At 42.2% G+C, this 19,075-nt stretch overlaps 1 protein-coding gene across 2 annotated transcripts in view; it reads right to left on the bottom strand.

Annotated features, from left to right (window-relative positions):
* Positions 1-8,712: 8,712 nt before the first annotated feature.
* The window catches only part of alkal1 (ALK and LTK ligand 1), a 47,063-nt gene continuing 36,700 nt past the window's right edge, over positions 8,713-19,075 (bottom strand). For both annotated transcript variants that reach the window (XM_072258315.1, XM_072258403.1), the window contains exon 5: positions 8,713-9,776. The gene's annotated coding sequence lies outside the window, so the exon portion shown is untranslated. The remainder of the gene's footprint in view (positions 9,777-19,075) is intronic.

Raw genomic sequence — 19,075 nt, 5'->3', positions numbered from 1 at the left:
CCTGGCTAAAGGATGCATGTCTCTGGGAGCTGAACGTCCAAGGATACACGGTGTATCGGAAGGATAGGAGGGTAGGCAGAGGGGGAGGCGTGGCTTTATTGGTAAGAAATGATATTAAATCATTAGAAAGAGGTGATATAGGATCGGAAGGTGCAGAATCTTTATGGGTTGAGCTAAGGAATAGCAGGGGTAAAAAGACCCTGATGGCAGTTATTTATAGGCCTCCAAACAGCTGCAGGGATGTGGACTACAAATTACAACTGGAAATAGAAAAGGCTTGTCAGAAGGGCAGTGTTATGATAATTGTGGGGGATTTTAACATGCGAGTAGATTGGGAAAATCAGGTCGGCACTGGATCTCAAGAGAGAGAATTTGTAAAATGTCTGCGAGATGGCTTTTAGAACAGCTTGTTGTTGAGCCCACTAGGGGATCGGCTGTACTGGATTGGGTATTGTGTAATGAACCGGAGGTGATTGGAGAGATTGAGGTGAAGGAACCCTTGGGAGGCAGTGATCATCACATGATTGAGTTCACTGTGAAATTAGAAAAAGAGAAGCCGAAATCTGATGTGTTGGTGTTTCAGTGGAATAAAGGAAATTACAGTGGCATGAGAGAGGAACTGGCCAAAGTTGACTGGAAAGAGACACTGGCGGGAAAGACGGCAGAGCAGCAGTGGCTGGAGTTTATGTGAAAAATGAGAAATGTGCAAGACAGGTATATTCCAAAAAAGAAGAAATTTTCGAGTGGAAAAAGGATGCAACCGTGGTTGACAAGAGAAGTCAAAGCCAAAGTTAAAGCAAAGGAGAGGGCATACAAGGAAGCAAAAATTAGTGGGAAGACAGAGGATTGGGAAGTTTTTAAAACCTTACAAAAGGAAACCAAGAAGGTCGTTAAGAGAGAAAAGATTAACTATGAAAGGAAACTAGCAAATAATATCAGAGAGGATACTAAAAGCTTTTTCAAGTATATAAAGAGTAAAAGACAGGTGAGAGTAGATATAGGACCGATAGAAAATGAAACTGGAGAAATTGTAATGGGAGATGAGGAGATGGCAGAGGAACTGAACAAGTATTTTGCATCAGCCTTCACTGAGGAAGACAGCAGGATACCGGACACTCAAGGGTGGCAGGGAAGAGAAGTGTGCGCAGTCACAATTACAACAGAGAAAGTACTCAGGAAGCTGAATAGGCTAAAGGTCGATAAATCTCCTGGACCAGATGGAACGCACCCTCATGTTCTGAAGGAAGTAGCTGTGGAGATTGCGGAGGCATTAGCGATGATCTTTCAAAAGTCGATGGATTCTGGCATGGTTCCGGAAGACTGGAAGATTGCAAATGTCACTCCGCTATTTAAGAAGGGGGCAAGAAAGCAAAAAGGAAATTATAGACCTGTTAGCTTGACATCGATAGTTGGGATGTTGTTGGAGTCGATTGTCAAGGATGAGGTTACAGAGTACCTGGAGGCATATGACAAGATAGGCAGAACTCAGCATGGATTCCTTAAAGGAAAATCCTGCCTGACAAACCTATTACAATTTTTTGAGGAAATTACCAGTAGGCTAGACAAGGGAGATGCAGTGGATGTTGTATATTTGGATTTTCAGAAGGCCTTTGACAAGGTGCCACACATGAGGCTACTTAACAAGATAAGAGCCCATGGAACTACAGGAAAGTCACATACATGGATAGAGCGTTGGCTGATTGGCAGGAAACAGAGAGTGGGAATAAAGGGATCCTATTCTGGTTGGCTGCCGGTTAGCAGTGGTGTTCCACAGGGATCAGTGTTGGGGCCGCTTCTTTTTACATTGTACATCAACGATCTGGTTTATGGAATAGATGGTTTTGTAGCTAAGTTTGCTGACGATACAAAGATAGGTGGAGGGGCCGGTAGTGCTGAGGAAACAGAGAGTCTGCAGAGAGACTTGGATAGATTGGAAGAATGGGCAGAGAAGTGGCAAATGAAGTACAATGTTGGAAAGTGTATGCTTATGCACTTTGGCAGAAAAAATAAACGGGCAGACTATTAATTAAAAGGGGAAAGAATTCAAAGTTCTGAGATGCAACGGGACTTGGGAGTCCTCGTACAGGATTCCCTTAAAGTTAACCTCCAGGTTGAGTCAGTAGTGAAGAAGGCGAATGCAATGTTGGCATTCATTTCTAGAGGAATAGAGTATAGGAGCAGGGATATGATGTTGAGGCTCTATAAGGCGCTGGTGAGATCTCACTTGGAGTACTGTGGGCAGTTTTGGTCTCCTTATTTAAGAAAGGATGTGGTGACATTGGAGAGGGTACAGAGAAGATTCACGAGAATGATTCCGGGAATGAGAGGGTTAACATATGAGTAACGTTTGTCTGCTCTTGGACTGTATTCCTTGGAGTTTAGAAGAATGAGGGGAGACCTCATAGAAACATTTCGAATGTTAAAAGGCATGGACAGAGTGGATGTAGCAAAGTTGTTTCCCATGATGGGGGAGTCTAGTATGAGAGGGCATGACTTCAGGATTGAAGGGCGCCCTTTCAGAACAGAAATGCGAAGAAATTTTTTTAGTCAGAGGGTGGTGAATCTACGGAATTTGTTGCCACGGGCAGCAGTGGAGGCCAAGTCATTGGGTGTATTTAATGCAGAGATTGATAGGTATCTGAGTAGCCAGGGCATCAAAGGTTATGGTGAGAAGGCGGGGCAGTGGGACTAAATAGGATAAAATGGATCAGCTCATGATAAAATGGCGGAGCAGACTCGATGGGCCGAATGGCCTACTTCTGCTCCTTTGTCTTATGGTCTTATGGTCTTATGGAAATATACACAGCTCAGAAACCTCTCCACATTCACTCTGAAGAGGTTTTTCAATATTCAATATTTAACATGAGTGTGTGTACACAGAGCAATTTGTATTATCTAGGACTCCACCCATCCAGCCAGCATTTATTATCACTCTTGTATATGCCAAAGATCTGGTAGCAACATTAAAATAATGTTGAATGCACAATGACCTCATTGGCTTGAGAATTGAGACATTTCCTCTGGCACTTGGTTGAGGAATAGAATATTACATTCAGTTCCCTCATTCAAATATTTGATATAATTCTGAATAGCTGGCACCCTATGTTACCCTTCTGGTTGCAGCCTGCCAACTTGAGAATATTCCATTTATTCATACATAGAAAATAGGTGCAGGAGTAGGCCATTCGGCCCTTCGAGCCTGCACCGCCATTTATTATGATCATGGCTGATCATCCAACTCAGAACCCCGCCCCAACCTTCCCTCCATACCCCCTGACCCCCGTAGCCACAAGGGCCATATCTAACTCCCTCTTAAATATAGCCAATGAACTGGCCTCAACTGTTTCCTGTAGCAGAGAAATCCACAGATTCACCACTCCCTGTGTGAAGAAGTTTTTCCTAATCTCGGTCCTAAAAGGCTTCCTCTCTATCCTCAAACTTCGTTCTATCCTCAAGCCCCTCGTTCTGGACTTCCCCAACATCGGAAACAATCTTCCTGCATCTAGCCTGTCCAATCCCTTTAGGATCTTATACATTTCAATCAGATCCCCCCTCAATCTTCTAAATTCCAATGAGTACAAGCCCGGTTCATCCAGTCTTTCTTCATATGAAAGTCCTGCCATCCCAGGAATCAATCTGGTGAACCTTCTTTGTACTCCCTCTATGGCAAGGATGTCTTTCCTCAGATTAGGGGACCAAAACTGCACACAATACTCCAGGTGTGGTCTCACCAAGGCCTTGTACAACTGCAGTAGTACCTCCCTGCTCCTGTACTCGAATCCTCTCGCTATAAATGCCAGCATACCATTCGCCTTTTTCACTGCCTGCTGTACCTGCATGCCCACTTTCAATGACTGGTGTATAATGACACCCAGGTCTCGTTGCACCTCCCCTTTTCCTAATCGGCCACCATTCAGATAATAATCTGTTTTCCTATCTTTGCCACCAAAGTGGATAACTTCACATTTATCCACATTAAATTGCATCTGCCATGAATTTGCCCACTCACCCAACCTATCCAAGTCACCCTGCATCCTCTTAGCATCCTCCTCACAGCTAACACTGCCACCCAGCTTCGTGTCATCCGCAAACTTGGAGATGCTGCATTTAATTCCCTCATCCAAGTCATTAATATATATTGTAAACAACTGAGGTCCCAGCACTGAGCCTTGCGGTACCCCACTAGTCACCGCCTGCCATTCTGAAAAGGTCCCGTTTATTCCCACTCTTTGCTTCCTGTCTGCTAACCAACTCTCCATCCACACCAATACCTTACCCGCAATACCGTGTGCTTTAAGTTTGCACACTAATCTCCTGTGTGGGACCTTGTCAAAAGCCTTCTGAAAATCCAAATATACCACATCCACTGGTTCTCCCCTATCCACTCTACTAGTTACATCCTCAAAAAATTCTATGAGATTCGTCAGACATGATTTTCCTTTCACAAATCCATGCTGGCTTTGTCCGATCATTTCACTGCTTTCCAAATGTGCTGTTATCACATCCTTGATAACTGACTCCAGCAGTTTCCCACCACCGACGTTAGGCTAACCGGTCTATAATTCCCCGGTTTCTCTCTCCCTCCTTTTTTAAAAAGTGGAGTTACATTAGCCACCCTCCAATCCTCAGGAACTAGTCCAGAATCTAACGAGTTTTGAAAAGTTATCACTAATGCATCCACTATTTCTTGGGCTACTTCCTTAAGCACCCTGAGATGCAGACCATCTGGCCCTGGGGATTTATCTGCCTTCAATCCCTTCAATTTACCTAACACCACTTCCCTACTAACATGTATTTCGCTCAGTTCCTCCATCTCACTGGACCCTCTGTCCCCTACTATTTCTGGAAGATTATTTATGTCCTCCTTAGTGAAGACAGAACCAAAGTAATTATTCAATTGGTCTGCCATGTCCTTGCTCCCCATAATCAATTCACCTGTTTCTGTCTGCAGGGGACCTACATTTGTCTTTACCAGTCTTTTCCTTTTCACATATCTATAAAAGCTTTTACAGTCCGTTTTTATGTTTCCTGCCAGTTTTCTCTCATAATCTTTTTTCCCTTTCCTAATTAAGCCCTTTGTCCTCCTCTGCTGAACTCTGAATTTCTCCCAGTCCTCAGGTGATCCACTTTCTCTGGCTAATTTGTATGCTTCTTCTTTGGAATTGATACTATCCCTAATTTCTCTTGTCAGCCACGGGTGCACTACCTTCCTTGATTTATTCTTTTGCCAAACTGGGATGAACAATTGTTGTAGTTCATCCATGCAACCTTTAAATGCTTGCCATTGCATATCCACCGTCAATCCTTTAAGTGTCATTTGCCAGCCTATCTTAGCTAATTCACGTCTCATACCTTCAAAGTTACCCCTCTTTAAGTTCAGAACCTTTGTTTCTGAATTAACTATGTCACTCTCCATCTTAATGAAGAATTCCACCATATTATGGTCACTTTCAGAATCAGAATCAGATTTACTATCATTGAAAAAAAGTTGTGATTTTTTTATTTTGCTGCAGCAGTACAGTGTAAGATATCAAAATTTCTATCCTACAAAATAGATAACAAATGCAAAAGGAACAGTTTCTTCCCCTCTGTCATCAGCTTTCAGAATGGACAATCAACCCATGTACAATACCTCACTTTTTTTTTATTTTATTGTTCTTTTTTGCACTGCATATTAAATTTATATATATATTCTTATTAATAACTTGTAGTTTTTTGTTATTATTACATATGGCACTGTACTGCTGCTGAAAAACAACAAATTTCACAACATATGCTAATGAGATCAAACCTGATTCTGAGAATGATTGTTTCAAATAAACGGATAGTGTTTATGGGTTTATGACCTGTTCAGAAATCTGATGGTGGAAGGAAAGAAGCTGTTTTTAAAACATTAAGTGTGAGTCTTCAGGCTCCTGTACTCTCCCCCACTTCCCCCGCCCCAATGGTAGCAATGCCAAGATGTCATGTCCTAAATGTTGAAGGTCTTTAATGAGGGATGTCACCTTCTTAAGGCAATGCCTCTTGAATATGTCCTCAGTAGTGGGGATGGTTGTACCTATAATGGAGTCGAATAATCTCAGTCCCAGGATAAACGTTCACATTTTAGTACTGAGATGAGCAGAAATTTCTTTACTTAGAAATCTGAGGAATTCTCTTTCATAGAAGGTGGTGAAAGTAAAGTCACTAAATATATCATTTGTAGAACTAGAGGAAACAACATACTAGACCTCTGTTACACCGCCATCAAGAGCGCTTACCAGCTATACTTTGGAAAGTCTGATCACCTGGCTGTACTTCTACTCCCTGAGTATAGGCAGAGACTGAAGATTGCAGCAGCAGTAGTGAGGACCAAGAAGGTATGGACAAGGGAGGCACAGGAGCACTTACAGGACTGCTTTGAATTGGTGGACTGGACTGTATTCAAGGATTCATCTTCAGCTCTGAATGAGTGTTCCACATCTGTCACTGACTTCTTTAAATCCTGTGTATGCTTAAGAGAACAAACTGTATATACCCAGATTAGAAGCCGTGGATGAACCAGGAGATTCTTAGTCTACTGGGGTCTAGATCTGTGGCATTCAAGTCTGGTGACCCAAGTCTATATAAGAAAACCAGGTATGGGTTGTGGAGGGCTATGTCAAGGGCTAAGGGACAATTCTGAACAAGGCTAGAGGCAACATTGGATGCACATTCAACTTTGGCAAGGTCTGCAGGCCAGTACTTCCTACAAAGCGAATGGCAGTGATGTTTCACTCCCAGATGAGCTCAATGCCTTTTATCCTTGCCTTGAAAGGGACAATAAAACTGCAGCTATGAGGATACTTGCAGCTTCCAGTAACCCGGTGATCTCTATCTTGGAGGCCAATGTCAGGCTGTCCTTCAAGAAGGTGAACCCTTGTAAAGCGACAGGTCCTGATGGAGTAACAGGTAAGGCTCTGAAAACCTGTACCAACCAACTAGCGGGGGTGATTGTAGCAATCTGCCATTTACAATCAGAAGTTCCCATCTGCTTCAGAAGCGCAACAATTATACTGGTGCCGAAGAAGAGTAGTGTGAGCTGCTTTAATGACTATCATCCAGTAGCACTGACATCTACAGTGATGAAATGCTTTGGGAGGTTTGTTACAGTTAGAATCACCTCTTGCCTCAGCAAGGACCTGGACCCACTGCAAGTTTTCTATCACTACATTAGGCCTATGATGGACACGATCTCATTGGCTCTCCATGTGGCCTTGGATCACCTGGGCAATACCAGGTGATCCTATGTCAGGATGCTGTTTCTTGACTACAACTCAGTGTTTAACACTATCATTCATACAGCTCTGATCAAAAGCTCCAGAGTCTGCGCCTCTGTACCTCTCCCTGCAAACGGATCCTCGACTTCCTAACCGGAAGACCATAACCTCTGCAGATTGGTAATAATATCTCCACCTCGCTGACAACCAACATTGGCACACCTCATGACTGTGTGGATAGGCACAGCTCAAATGCCCAGCTATAAATCTGCTGATGATACAACCATTTTTGGCAAAATCTCAGATAGTGGCAAGAAGGCGTACAACAGCAAAATATAGCAGCTGGTTGAGTCGTGACACAGCAAAAACCTTGCACTCAACATTAGTAAGACCATAGAACTGAGTGTGGACTTCAGAAAGGGTAAGTTGAGGATACACACACCAATCCTCATAGAGGAATCAGAAGTGGAGAGAGAGAGCAATTTTAAATTTCTGGGTGTCAATATCTCTGAGAATGTAACCTGGACCCGATATATTGATATAGCCATAAAGCAGGCAAGAGAGTGTTTGAGGAGATTTGGTACATCACCAAAAATACTAACAAATTTCTACAGATGTACACAGAGAGCATTCTAACTGGCTGCATCACTATCTGGTATGGGGAAGGGGTGGGACTACTGAACAGGCTCGAAGTAAGCTGCAGAGATCTGTAAAGTTAGTCAGCTCCATCATGGGCACTAGCCTCCATAGTATCCAGGACTTCTTCAAGGAGTGATGCCTTTAAAAGACGGAGTCCAACATCACCCACGACATGCCCTCTTCTCATTGCTGTCATGAGGAAGTACAGGAGCCTGAAGGCATATGTTTGATGATTTAGGAACAGCTTCTTCCCCTCTTTCCCTCTGCCATCCAATTTCTGAATGGACATTGAACCCATGAACACTATCTCACAACTTATTTATTTCAAAATTTTATGTACTACTTACTTAACGTATATTTACTGCAATTCAATTTTTTTTCTCTCTGTTAGTTACTTAAGAAGGAAATTGGATAGATGAAGAGGGGGAAGTGTGATCATAAAAGCAAGAGTGGGGAAAGATCAGCCAAAATTGTACTTACTGTGGCAACATCCTCAGTGAGAATGTGGTGCACAGTAGGAAAGGAATATCCAAGATGACACTGAGCTACTCACGTCTCCATGACTAGAGGACCAGACCCAGCAAAAGCACTGAAAGATGCACACTCTCCTAACCCATCAAGCACCACTGTTGAGGCTGCAGGTACTACAATGGTTTCATCATCTTCCCCAGATCTAATGTGAAAACAAATCATCCTTGATCATGTCTAAAATGGAAAAGCTTGGTGCATAACCAATACAGCAATGTGTGAGGCTAATTGTGTTGTTATTAGGAAGCAGTTACGAGCAGAAATATCTAGATCAATATTTGTTAATACTATAATTTATTCCATCAAACAGCATTGTTGTATTCCAGTCTTTTTCCAATATTTACATTATTTGCATGTTTTACATAAGTGCCAGTACCAATGGTAATTCATAATAGCTATCGGATAATATTCCAAAGCAAGGTACATATTAAGCTTAAATTCTCAATGTGCAATACATTTTAACAGAGGTTCAGAACTAAAGTATTAAATTAATATTTTCATTATTATTTGTAGAGAATAATGTTCAATTTACAGCTCCTATAGAAAGTGAATTGCATCGCATTCAAGCTCAGTGCAAATAATGAAATAGACATTTTAACAAAATTGAGGAAGTATAATACAATGAAACAATCCATTGTAAAATAATTAGCACATCAGATTGGCCCATTTAAGTTCATGAGGAATCTTTAAATTTAAAACACAATAATCCAACACCAACTGCTTATAAAGCACAACATTCTCAATCAACAGCATGAAGCCCTGTCACCAAAAGGAGGACAAACTCCAAATAGAAATTGCAGCGAGTATAAAGCGCTCAATTGATATTTATTGTGGTAATTAGTGTATCTTCATTTTAGCTGTTCATCATAAACTTTGGGAATAGTGTAAGCTGCTTTATTATACAACTAATACCCATATAAGTACAATGATTTACCTTCCATCCTATAGATTAGAATATCACCTTTTTTGGCATTACTGTTAAACAGAACTTGTCGTGCTGGTAATTTATTATCTTGGTCCATTGCCAGCATCGTCTAAGAAAGGAGGCCAATACACTGTGAACCTATTCAAATTACTGCTTCGCTCAGGGTTTCTGCAGTTTTACATCGTTTCATCAGTGCAGATCATTATATAGAAAGTATTTAAATAAATAATTGGTTTATTTGATTTCTATGCAATAATCTTATAGATCAAAGTTATGCTTAATTAACACAAAAAGTGGAATGTTCTCATACATACACATTTACATGTAAATAAAAAGCATTCAGCAGTTAAACAATGCTGTAAACCAAAGCAATATCAGCTGTAATTCCAATCCACTTTAAAGGCACTTCTGAGGCAACACACATTTCCATCTTCAGCAACTTGGGTCTACAAGAAAAAGAAATGCGAATTTATAAAATAGACTAAAACTGTTTCTCATGCAAATCATTCTTAGTAAACTGTGTATGCATTTGTTGTGTGCCATATAGACTAAACCTTCAAAGTTTCATAAGAACCTATCCTCCAATGCTAGTAAACAACAGGAATTCTGCAGATGCTGGAAATTCAAGCAACACACATAAAAGTTGCTTGTGAACGCAGCAGGCCAGGCAGCATCTCTAGGAAGAGGTGCAATTGACGTTTCAGGCCGAGACCCTTCGTCCTGACGTCGACTGCACCTCTTCCTAGAGATGCTGCCAGGCCTGCTGCGTTCACCAGCAACTTTCATGTGTGTTGCTCCAATGCTAGTGATGGGGATGCATTTTCACCCCAGTGCTGGAATCCCATGATAGTAGGAGAGCATTTTGGAGGTATCTTCTTTATCATAGCGCTGGAGAGGGATAGGAGCAGACAATTTGCAAAAATATTTAATTGGGGTAAGGGGAAATATGATGCTATTAGGTAAGAACTTGGGAGCATAAATTGGGAATAGATGTACTCAGGGAAATTCACAAAAGTAACAAATGTTTAGGGAACATTTGCATGGCATTTTGCATAGGTATGTTCCATTAAGGCAAGGAAAGGATGGTTGGGTAAAGGCACCATGCTGTACAAAGGATGTGGAAAATCTGGTTAAGAAGAAATGAAAAACTTACGAAAGGTTCAGGAAACTGATAGAGTTCTAGAAAATTACAAGGTCGCCAGGAAGGAGTTTAAGAATGAAATTAGGAGGGCTAGAAGGGGACATGAGAAGGCCTTGGTGTGCAGGATTAAGGAAAACCCCAAGGCATTCCACAAGTATGCGAAGAGCAAGAGGATGAGTTGTGTGAGGATAGGACCAAGCAGATGCAATACTTAATGCATACTTTGCTTCAGTATTCACCAGGAAAAAGGACCTTGTCAATTGTGGGGATGACTTATAGTGGACTGAAACGCTTAAACATAGAGACTTTAAGGGAGATGATGTGCTGGAACTTTTAAAAAGCATTGAGTTAGATAAGTCTCTGGGACCCGAAGAGATATACCCCAAGCTACTGTGGAAAGTGAGGAAGGAGATTGCTGAGTCCCCTGCAATGATCTTTGCATCATCAATATGGACTGGAAAAGTACCAGAGGACTGGAGGGTTACAAATGTTGTTCCCTTGTTCAAAAAAGGGAGTAGAAATAACCCAGGAAATTATAGGCCATTGAGTTTTACTTCAGTGATAGGCAAATTGTTGGAGAAGATCCTGAGAGGCAAGATTTATGAGCATTTGGAGAGACATAATCTGATTAGGGATAGTCCGGATAGCTTTGTCAAGTGCAGGTCGTGCCTTACAAGCCTGATTGAATTCTTTGAGGATGTAACAAAACCTATTGTCGAAGGTAGAGCAATGGATGTAGTGCATATGGATTTCAGTAAGGCTCCCCATGCAAGGCTCCTTCAGAAAGTAAGGAGACATGGGATCCAAGGAGACCTTGTTTTGTGGATCCAGAATTGGCTTGCCCACTTAAGGCAAAGGATGGTTGTAGATGGTTCGTATTCTGCATGGAGTTTGGTGACCAGTAGTGTTCTGCATGTGTCTGTTCTGGGATCCCTCCTCTGTGATTTTTATAAATGACCTGGATGAAGAAGTAGAAGGGTGTGTTAGTAAGTTTGTTGATGACACAGAGATTAGGGCCTTCTGTGGATAGTCTGGAGGATTGTCAGAGGTTATAGCGGAACATCAATATGTTGCAGAACTGGGCTGAGAAGTGGCAGATGGAGAAGTGTGAAGTGGTTCACTTTGGTAGGTCAAATTTCAAGGTAGAGTATGGTATCAATGGTAAGTTGCTTGGCAGTGTGGCAGATCAGCGAGATCTTGGGGTCTATCTCCATAGGACACTAGGACAGTCAGGGCTGCTGCGCAGGTTGACAGCGTTGCTAAGAAGGCGTATGGTGTGTTGGCATTCATCAACCCTGGGACTGAGTTCAAGAGCTATGAGGTAATGTTACAGCTATGCAAGACCTTGATCAGACCCCACTTGGAGTACTGTGTTCAGTTTCTGGTCACCTCACTACAGAAAGGATGTGAATACTATAGAAAGAGTGCAGAGGAGATTTACAAGGATGTTGCCTGGATTGGGGAGCATGCCTTATGAGTATAGGTTGCGTGAACTTGGCCTTTTCCCCTTGGAGCAATGGAGAATGAGAGGTGACCTGATAGAGGTGTATAAGACAATGAGGGGCACTGTGGATAGCTAGAGGCACTTTCCCAGGGCTGAAGTGACTAACATGAGGGGGCATAGTTTTAAGGTGCTTGGAGGGGATGTCAGAGGTAAGTTTTTCACACAGAGAGTGGTGGGTGTGTGGAATGCACTGCCAGTGACAGTGGTGGAGATGGATACAATAGGGTCTTTTAAGAGACTCTTAAATAGGTACATGGAGCTTAGAAAAATAGAGGGCAATGCAGTAGGGTAATTCTAGGCAGTTTCTAGAGTAGGTTACATGGTCGCACAACATAGGGGGCTGAAGGGCCTGTAATGTTCCATGTTCTATAGTCTGGGGAGGAATATTGCAAATGGAAGTACAGTGGGAATGCACAGTGTGCATCCTTACAACCATTCTAGTTCACCAAAACTTTATTAATTTTTTTTTGCAAACACACAATGTCAAGACTTTGCAAATTTCTTCTATTCCCTGGCCTCTCCCATGATTTTTTCCATCCCCTTTCTTACTACCAGTTCTTTTCTTTGTCTTTCCATTCCTTCCCCATGGACCTATACATTAATCTAACAGTTTTGTAGAAATCACACTGGTCATTGAATCCATAAAACCCCACCCTATGACTGGAATGCTAACATTCTCTTCCTGTTCCTTCCACTTCAAACAATATTCAAAATGGTAATTTGGGGTAAATGGGCTTGAAGTTCAGAGTAGCCTTTATAATTTGGAATGATAGTGAATGCTCAAGGGACTGAATAACCTACTCTGATATATTCTGGAAACAGAGGGGAAGCATTTGATTTGATGAAAGTATTTAAAAGTTATGGATATTATTGAATGGAAGATAATAGAAAGTAAAGAAAGTATCTAGCACCAGGGACACAGGCAAAGTGGGCATCATATCCGGAACATTTGCCCTATGGTGAAGATGTGGGAAAACTGGCTACATTAACATTATATCATTGTGCTGGGAGTGCCAGTCATCTCTGTGATGGGACTTACTGGTCATCCTCTTTAATTGTCTGCTAGTCTAAAGATTTCACTGGGAGGCAAAAGACCAAAGTGCCGAGAGAGGATGACCGACAATTCTTTCAATGCATATAATTCTTTTGGTTACAAAGCTTTCCATAGAAACCATAGAACTATAGAAACTACAGCACAGAAACAGGCCCTTTGGCCCTTCTTGGCTGTGCCGAACCATTTTCTGCCTAGTCCCACTGACCTGCACACGGACCATATCCCTCCATACACCTCCCATCCATGTATCTGTCCAATTTATTCTTAAATGTTAAAAAAGAACCCGCATTTACCACCTCGTCTGGCAGCTCATTCCATACTCCCACCACTCCCTGTGTGAAGAAGCCCCCACTAATGTTCCTTTTAAACTTTTCCCCCCTCACCCTTAACCCATGTCCTCTGGTTTTTTTTCTCCCCTTGCCTCAGTGGAAAAAGCCTGCTTGCATTCACTCTATCTATACCCAACATAATTTTATATACCTCTATCAAATCTCCCCTCATTCTTCTACGCTCCAGGGAATAAAGTCCTAACCTATTCAATCTTTCTCTGTAACTGAGTTTCTCAAGTCCCGGCAACATCCTTGTAAACCTTCTCTGCACTCTTTCAACCTTATTTATATCCTTCCTGTAATTTGGTGACCAAAACTGAACACAATACTCCAGATTTGGCCTCACCAATGCCTTATACAACCTCATCATAACATTCCAGCTCTTATACTCAATACTACGATTAATAAAGGCCAATGTACCAAAAGCTCTCTTTACAACCCTATCTACCTGTGACGACACTTTTAGGGAATTTTGTATCTGTATTCCCAGATCCCTCTGTTCCACTGCAGTCCTCAGTGCCTTACCATTAACCCTGTATGTTCTACGTTGGTTTGTCCTTCCAACGTGCAATACCTCACACTTGTCAGTATTAAACTCCATCTGCCATTTTTCAGCCTATTTTTCCAGCTGGTCCCAGTCCCTCTGCAGGCTCTGAAAACCTTCCTCACTGTCTACTACACCTCCAATCTTTGTATCATCAGCAAACTTGCTGATCCAATTTACCACATTATCATCCAGATCATTGATATAGATGACAAATAACAATGGACCCAGCACTGATCCCTGTGGCACACCACTAGTCACAGGCCTCCACTCAGAGAAGCAATTTTCTGCCACCACTCTCTGGCTTCTTCCATCGAGCCAATGTCTAATCCAATTTACCACCCCTCCATGTATACCTAGTGACTGAACTTTCCTAACTAACCTCCCATGCGGGACCTTGTCAAAGGCCTTACTGAAGTCCATGTAGACAATATCCACTGCCTTCCCTTCATCCACTTTCCTGGTAACCTCCTCGAAAAACTCCAACAGATTGGTCAAACATGACCTACCACGCACAAAGCCATGTTGACTCTCCCTAATAAGCCCCTGTCTATCCAAATGCTTGTAGATTCTTAATGCTTTCAAATGCTTCTTAATTATTTTTGTTTGTTGTAATGCAATTATTCCATGAGATTGGAATTTGGTTTCCACATTTCACTTTCGTTTCTCCAATGAACAAAACATTTTTCCTTCAGGACCAAAGGACATTTCACAATTTTCTTGTACTTATCAGTGCACTGGTGTTATTCCTCAGCATTAGGCAGAGCTCAGATGTCACCAGAAGGCAGCTTCTTCCAGCTGATCTGCGAAGCAGCTTTAATTTCTTTTCTTTAATGTCTCTTTTTCTCTTTCTAAGGTGAATCGGGTTCGGCTGGAGTCTGTGATCTCCAGCTGCACCCAAGCTGCAATTTTTTACAGCAGTGCTACCCACTCACAGAGCTCACTGACCAGCCGTTTGTCCAGTATCCCCAGGATGTGGCCTGGAAGATACGCACCTTCGGGGTAAGGCCCTGCAGCCCTGTTGACAAACCAGTTCCAAGCTGGTGTCACTGACTGAGGCATCATGACTGCAGATACTGCTGTTGGAGGCCCCTCTGCCTCTGCCTCTGCGTCTCTCTCTCTCTGTGATGGGGGAAAGTTTGCTGCTGATTCGCAAGTTGGAGAAAGTCTGAATAAAAGTGACACAGCAGATTGTAACAGCATAATAGCGACTGTTTGTTTTATTGGTTTAACCTCGCTCTGTGGAAAAGGTGGCACCTCTCTATCCCTTGTTATTGAGAGAGAAAGCCTGTAGCATGTTGTATTGTTCAGTGAACAACAGTTTTTTGTTGGACTGCAGATCATGTCTTTCACTTGGGGCTTTGCTATTGCTTGCTTGGTGGGTGATGGGCGCTGATGCTTCCTGCTGAAATAAGTGGGGAAGAGGGAGGGAGAACTGGCAGAGGACATCCAAAGTGGAAAGATATATATGCTTCCATTCTTTAAGTATTTTATTCAAAAGCAGGTCCTGATCAGGGGATCAGAAGTGGAGAGCGTCAGCAGCTTTAAATTCCTTGGTGTCATTACTTTGGAGGAACCGTCTTGGGCCCAGCACATAACTGCAATTACAGAGAAAGTATAACAGTGCCTCTACTTCCTTAGAAGTTTGCAAAGATTCAGCATGACATCTGAAGCTTGACAACCTTCCATAGATGTGTAGTGGAGAGTATATTGAGTGGTTACATCACAGCCTAATAAGGAAACATCAATGCCCTTGAAAGGAAAATCCTTCAAAAAGTAGTGGATAGGGCCCAGTCCATCATAGGTAAAGCCCTCCCCACCACTACGAACACTACACAAAACTTTGTCGCGGGAAAGCAGCATCCATCGTCAAGGACCCCACCACCCAGGCGCCATGCTTGCTTCTCACTGTTGCCATCAGGAAGAAGGTACAGGAACCTCAGGACTCTCAAAGTTCAGGAAAGTCTGACTACCCCTCAAACATCAGATTCTTGATCTAAAGGGGATAACCACTCAACTTCACTTGTCCCATCATTGAAATATTCCCACAACCTACGGACTCACATTCAAGGACTCTTCATCACAGGTTCTTGATATTTATTGTTTATTTATTATTACTTTTTTCTTTCTTTTTATATTTTACAGTTGGTTGTCTTTTGCACACTGAATGCCCAAGGTGGTGTGGTCCTTCATTGATTCTATTATAGTTATTATTCTATTTTGGATTTATTGTGAATGCCCACAATAAAATGAATCTCAGGATCTCAGGGGTATGGTGACATATACGCATTTGATGATAAAGTTACTTTGAAATTGAACTTTGAGGGTGTAGTAGTTGCTGGAAACTTACAGAAAAACTAACAGCTGTAGAGAAAGAAACAGAATCAGTATTTCTAATCAATGACGAATAATCATCTAATACAAGGTCATCAATCTGAAATGTTGATTGTTTCTCTCTCCACATAAGTCTCCTGAGTTTTCCCAACTTTCCCTTTTTTCCAGTCATTTTACTGTTCATCTCCAACGGGATCCCACCACCAAGCACATCTTTCCCTCCCCCACACTTACTGCTTTCTGCAGGGATCACTCTCTACGTGACTCACTTGTCCATTCCATCCCTCTCCACTGATCTCCCTCCTGGTACTTACCCTTGCAAGCAGACAAGTGCCACAACTGCCCCTACACCTCCTCCCTCACTACCATTCAGGACTCCAAACAGTCCTTCACCTGATAGTCTGTTGGGGTCATCTACTGTATCCAGTAGTCCTAGTGTGGCCTCCTGTATATCGGTGACCCGACATAGATTTGGAGACCACTTCGCCAAACACCTACGCTTCATCCACCAGAATAAGCAAGATCTCCCGGTGGCCACCCATTTCAATTCTACTTCCCATTCCCATTCCGACATGTCAGTTCATGGCCTCCTCTGCTGCCGCAATGAGGCCACACACAGGTTGGAGGAGCAACATCTTATATCCCGTCTGGGTAGCTTCTAACCTGATGGCATGAACATCGATTTCTCAAACTTCTGGTACTTGCCACCCACTTCACCATTTCCATCCCTGTTTCCCTCTCTAACCTTATCTTCTTACTTGCCCATCACCTCCCCTTTCTTCCATGCTCTTCTACCCTCTCCTATCAGATTCCCCCTTCTCTAGCCCTTTAACTCTTACACCAATCAAATTCCAAGCTCTTTACTTTACCCGTCCCCCTCACCTTGTTTCACCCATCACCAACTATCTTAGACTTCCTCCTTTCCTCCCCCCATATTCTTACTCTGACCTCTCATCTTTTTTTTCAGTCCTGATGAAGGGTATCAGCCCGAAACATCGATTGTTTACTCTTTTCCATAGACGCTGCCTGTCTGCTGAGTTCCTCCAGCATTTTGTGTGTGTTACTGTTGGCCCATTTTGACAAGTTGCTTTTTTTTTGGTTTTTGTGTGACAAATCACATCTGATTTTGCTTGAGAAGGCACGAAAAAGCAGTGACCAATGCAACCAATCTCTAAGACGTGATTGGTTGTTTGGAGTGATGTAGAATGGATGTAATAGCAAAGAATGATTGATGGCATATAGGTCTATGATGGCCACCTGTATGAATTTTGCATTAATAAAGGCAAACCTGATAATCTTAGCTGCAATTTCCTCAACATTACATTCTCCATTACTACTTTCCCTATATTCCTTCAGGACCTACACTGCAGGTGCCTAGACCTTCTGCTGTCTTATGCTGTGAACACCACAACCATTCCAAGGACACTGAACATTATGGAATAAAAGAAACCTGCATTTCTGCCTCCACACACAAAGTACATCCTAAGCAGCTGATAGCTTTTTCAATTATATCTCTGGTAGCTATGCAGTAATAATTACGGTGTTGTTGAGTTTAATAATTCAGATCGATAATCATTTGCATCTCCTAAGTTCTAAGTAGTTAGGCCTTGCCTGCTAATTGCCATTCATTGAATCTTTCTGTAACTCCAAAGTTATCCAGGACCTTGCTATGGCAACTCTAATAATCCTTGGACACATGTGCAGAGATATAATTTTGGGCTATACTCCATTTGCATTTTAATGACTGTTCACCCAGCTGCACAATTTTTCCAGGATTCTGGGAATCTAGAACAAAACTTAAATGGTTCCAGAAGCATTCACTGGACCATTGATTTAAGATAATAAGAAAATCAGCTTTAGCTTTCTAGTTTTCATGCTAACATGAGATCTGTTAAAAAAACATATCAAATTACAATTTAAACTTTAGCATTCCTGTCACCCAGTTATATAACTCACTCCATTATGTTGTTCCATCTGTTCATTATCCTTCCCTAATCTGGTTCCACTTATCATCTTCTTTATTTATCAGCATCTGTAGTCCCTTGCATCTCCATATCATTTCCAGCCTTTATCTCTACGTCCAGCATCCCCTCCTCAATTTGTCTCCATTGGCCTTTTCTCTCTCTCTTTCTCACTCTCTCTCATTCTTTCCCTCCCTCTCTTCATCTGTCTCTACTTATCAGCTACCAGTCACTTTACCCCAACTCCATCTCCCCTCCTCAGATGGTTACTCCGATCAACAGATAGGTTCCAAATCCTCTAACTTCCCACAATTTTTCTATATTGTATGCTCCCTCTTTTGTTTTTATGCTGTTTTTGACTTTCCTTGTCAGCCATGGTTGCCTCATCCTCCCTTTGGAATCCTTCTTCTTCTTTGGGATGTATCCACCCTGTACCTTCTGAATTCATCCCAGAAACTCCAGCCATTGCTGTTCAGCCATCATCCCTGCTTGCCTCCTCTTCTAATCAACTTTGGTCAGTTCCTCTCTCACATCTCCGTAATTCCTTTTATTCCACTCTAATACCGATACACCTGGCTTTTGCTTCTCCCTCTCAAACTACATGGTGTCATATTATGTTCAAGCTTCCTAAGGGTCCCTATCAGATCTGGTTCATTACCAACACCCAATCCAGAATTGCCTTTCCCCTAGTGGGCTCAACCACAAGCTACTCTAAATGCCATCTCACAGACAATCCCTCTCTGGGGATCCAGCACCAGCCTGATTTTCCCAATCTACCTACATGGTGAAATCCTCCAAAACTATTGCAACATTCCTCTTTTTACATCTTTTCTATCCCCCATTGTAATCTATATCCTACATCCTGATTAGTGTTCGGA

Source organism: Mobula birostris, chromosome 1 (genome assembly GCF_030028105.1).
Source record: "Mobula birostris isolate sMobBir1 chromosome 1, sMobBir1.hap1, whole genome shotgun sequence".
NCBI lineage: Eukaryota > Metazoa > Chordata > Chondrichthyes > Myliobatiformes > Myliobatidae > Mobula > Mobula birostris.
This window is presented reverse-complemented; position numbering and strand designations above follow the sequence as displayed.